The sequence below is a fragment of the Rhagoletis pomonella genome, unplaced genomic scaffold (genome assembly GCF_013731165.1).
Source record: "Rhagoletis pomonella isolate Grant_MI unplaced genomic scaffold, Rhpom_1.0 Rhpom_scaffold_02871, whole genome shotgun sequence".
Lineage (NCBI taxonomy): Eukaryota > Metazoa > Arthropoda > Insecta > Diptera > Tephritidae > Rhagoletis > Rhagoletis pomonella.
The window spans coordinates 19,541-24,210 of NW_023461424.1; positions in this window are offsets into that span (position 1 = coordinate 19,541).

Genomic DNA, 4,670 nt, shown 5'->3' on the forward strand with positions numbered 1-4,670 from the left:
CATACTAATATTGGCTCAGTCAAGTGCAAAAACATACGTATGTATATAGCAAAGCCAGCAAAGAAACGTAAATTTTGCCGACAGTGCAGTTTACTTCAATTTTCCATATCCGAAAACGAATAGAAAAACTCCTACAGTTATCATCAATTTTCGTATCCGGAAAACGTTCGAAAGTGCAGTTTACTTCAATTTTCCATATCCGAAAACGAATAGAAAAACTTCTACAGTTATCATCAATTTTCGTATCCGGAAAACGTACGAAAAAGATAATGACATGTGAGGGCACTAATTGTATTTTATTTGCTCAAGCTAAACATTTGAAAGCATACATGCGTAGTCGGCAGTGGCCGAGCGTGCAGAGGAGTGTGCCGCTATTTGTTAGCTTCCAGAAGGTGCCGGGTTCGAATTCCACCAGGGGCTTCCTACTTTTATTTTATTTCTTTTGAACCATGAAAAGGTATCTGTGAAGTGCAGAAGGAAAGCGTATTGAAAGAAAAATTCAATCAAACAAATTTCAGAAAAAAAAGCCGATAAATACGTGGTGGTTTGTTTACCCTTTTCTACCCGTTAGCCACATTTCGAATATAATTCGGTTACCACGCACTCATATAGCATATATATATTCACATAGAAAAAACCGCCGAGGTAAGTACATACATACATACCAACGCGTACATAAATAGGCTCCACCCTTTTTTTACACTCTTGCTTTGCACATAAAAATCACTGTTACTGGACTTAGACGCGCTAGGACAGTACAGTGTAGCAAAAAGCAACTGACTCACAGTTGGACAAAACCAGTACCCATACAAAATAAATAAAATAACCAAAGATTTATTTTAAATCAATTTTAAATATAATTAAACTCGATTCAACCCCCTAATATTATAACGAGTTATATTTTATATAATTGACCCAACCCAAATTATCCATCTCACACACAATGGAAAAGAAATCCATAACTGCTACTGATAATGATTCAGAGGCAAGCCTCCAAGCCTTCATATTTGAAAGCAATAGATTAGAGTCCTTTAATCTACATGGTCAGCAACTCTTATAGCTGACCAGACAGAATCCCTTTTGAAGGTCAAGATCCATCAACTGGACAGATTGTGGGAATCACTCGTTGCATCCTTTAGAGCAGTATCCCTTTCCGGAGATCACGATGAGTCAAGTGGCTCAATCGAACAAAAATATAAAAAATGCTCAGAGAGTTATGAAAATTGTATGTCCTAGACTTTAGACGCTCTCCAGATCTTGGCCCTACCTCCAAAACCCAGAAACCCCCCAAATACTTCAAACACCTCTGAAGTTTTTCTCAAAGTACCACCATGTGACACCGAAGTCTTTCATGGTGGGTACGAAGACTGGCCGGCCTTTGAGGATATGTTCGCGGCAGTCTATGGAAATCACCTCACGCTAACGCCAGCCCAGAAACTCTACAATTTGCGTCAAAAAATGGTAGGCCAATCAGGGCTATTGGTCAAGCAATACCCACTGACTGATGAAAGCTTCAAACTAGACTGGAACGCATTGAAAGCGCGGTATGAGAACCGCAGAATATTGGTTGATAACCAACTGAAGACCCTTTTTGGTCTCCAACAGATATACTCAGAGAACGGCGAGCAGATTCAGAAACTTCAAACAACAATAAATAACTGCTTATCCACTTTGGCCGCACAAGGAATCCCAACCTCCGACTGGGACCCCATCCTTGTGTATATTTGTTCATCAAAACCTCCCAGTGAAACCCTTTCCCTGTGGGAACAGTCACTAAGTTCTCGAAAATAACTACCGCTGTGGGCAGATATGAATGAGTTCTTGACAACCCGATATAAAGTTGTGGAGAGACTCAACACTTACCGCCCGGGCAGAGCAAGAACGTCTCTGCCAAATTTCACCCCCAAATCAATAAACCAAAACTCAACTTTCATGAATAAAAATAGGACCCATAATTTCCACACTGAACTAAATCAGCAAGTGTCATGTAAATTATGTAACCAAAACCACCCAATGAAAACCTACGTGAAATTTAAAGCGCTGTCCATAACTGATCGCCTCAAGTTCGTAAGGGACAATAAATATTGCGAGAATTGCCTCTCATACTCCCACATCAAAAATGATTGTCAGAGCAAGTTTTTATGCTTATACTGCCAAAAGAGACATCACTCCCTCCTGCACTTCCAACCGCAATCCCAATCATCTAGGGCCAACGCAAGACCCCAAAAGACCCTTACCCAAATGGCGACTCAAAGTCGGATAGATCATGAGAATCCAACGACATCCGAACAAGCGAGGAAAAATGCGCTGGGAGAGAACTTACCTGATCCCAACACCCAACAAGTTACATCCCATTTTTCCAGCAGCAGCGCAACAACCCTACTCCCCACGGCAGTCGTCCCAATATATTTTGCCGGGGAATATCATAAAGTTCGTGCTCTCGTCGACCAAGGGTCACAAAAAACCTTTTTGGCGTCACGAGTACAGAAACTACTAGGCCTACCCACCAGAGAAACGTTTTACGAAATCTCCGGAATGGGAGGAATGGTGTTACAAAGGTCGAATAAAACGTGCGAAATAACGCCTTGTTCATCCAATTTGGGCCAGAAAATAACAACTAGTGCCATCATTATCCCACAACTTACTCACTTTGTACCCACAGTTAAAGTGTCAAACGGCAATATAGAGGAATTACGCTGCCTACAACTTGCGGACCCTGACTGCTTCACACCGGTGAAAATCGACATCGTGATAGGAAGCGATGTGACTCCCCAAATACTCCCCGAAGGGCTAGAACACAACGTCTGCGGCACCTTAGTAGCCCAAAACACAATATTCGGTTGGATACTCAGAGGTCCAGTCAGAGAACATATCTCGACGTTCTCCACCCGAGTTACGGAGGCAACAGAACCCGAACTCAGCACGCTGCTCAAAAGGTTTTGGGAGCAGGAGGAGATAGAAACCGCTCAACCCAAATCAGCGGAAGCCGAATTCTGTGAGGAGCTCTACAGGACCACGACCACCAAACGAAAGGATGGACGCTACGTCGTGAAACTCCCTTTCAAACCCGAATTCCCGGATGCACTTACCCCAGGACACTCCCGCCCAGCAGCACAGTAGCAGTACATAAGCATCGAAAGGACTCTGGAGAAAAAGCCGGAACTGCGCGACAAGTACTTAACGAGTACTTGCAAATGGATCATATGGAGCAGGCTTCACCCATTGAAGTAATAAAAAACGGAAAATATTGTTAATTTTACTTACCCCATCATGCTGTCTTAAAGCCCGACAGTAAAACGACAAAAGTGCGTGTCGCCTTTAACGCATCTAAGACATCACATTCAGGAAACTCCCTGAATGACGTTCTTTATACAGGCCCAATACTCCAAAACGACCTGGCGTCCATTATCCTCAAATGGCGTCTTTATAAACTCGTTTTCAATGGCAACATAGAGAAAATGTATCGCCAAATACTCGTCCATAAAGAAGATCAAAATTTCCAAGGGATCATCTTTAGGAAAGCCCCTAACCTGTCAATCGAAGATTTTAAGTTAAAAACCGTCACTTTAGGTGTTAACTGCGCCCCATATCTTGCAATTCGCACGCTCCACCAGTTAGCTCCCTATTGCCAAGAAAAATGCCCCCTCGCCAAAAACATCATACTACACGAAACATATGTAGATGATGTACTCCCTGGTTGACACAATATACAGTCCACTATCACCTCTATAACCCAAACTATCGGAGCTCTAAAATCGGCAGGCTTTCCACTGAAAAAAATTACAGCAAATTATCCAAAAATTCTTGAAATAATCCCAGATTCTGATGTCTTAGATACTGAGTTTCTCAAATGCCAGGATACAAGCTCAACCAAAACGCTTGGAATAAGATGGAACGCACTACTGACTCCTTCTCGTACTCGTACGATCCTTTACCCGCATCTAAGTCGAACACAAAATGACAAATACTGTCGGCCGTAGCGAGACTTTTCGACCCGGCAGGATGGCTATCGCAATAATGATACTTGCCAAAATCCTCCTCCAACAATTGTGGTTCGAGGGAACAGACTGGGACGAGCATGTGAAGCCTACGTCTTCCCATAAGTGGAACAATTTCCGCTAAGACCTCCAGGCAATAAGCGCTATCAGCATACCGCGTTGGGTGCGCTTCTCGCCCGAAAGCCGCTTGTTTCTCAGACGCTTGCGTTTACATCAGAGTGCAACACGAAGAAAATAACTTCCCGTCTCACCTTTTTGTTGCCAAAACCAAAGTTGCACCGCTGCAAACGATACGTTTGCACGTTTAGAACTTTGTGGGGTTGTGTTGTTGTCGAGGTTAACCGCTGTTACCCGTTCCCAACTGAATCTGCCACCTCATGAATTAACGCTCTGGTCGGACTCCTCAATCGTGTTAGCTTGGCTGGAAAAAACACCACATTCCTGGAAAACTTATGTGGCCAACCGGATCACTCAAATTCTTTAAAATGTCAGCAACACCATTTGGCGCCACGTAACCAGCGGTGATAATCCAGCAGACTTAGGAACGCGTGGATGTAAACCACAAGATTTTGCTGAGTGCTCCTTATGGTGGAACGGGCCCGATTGGCTCGAGAAACCAACTGCCTCATGGCCTAAACCAATCCCCTCCAATCCAGCCCCTCCGGAATAGAG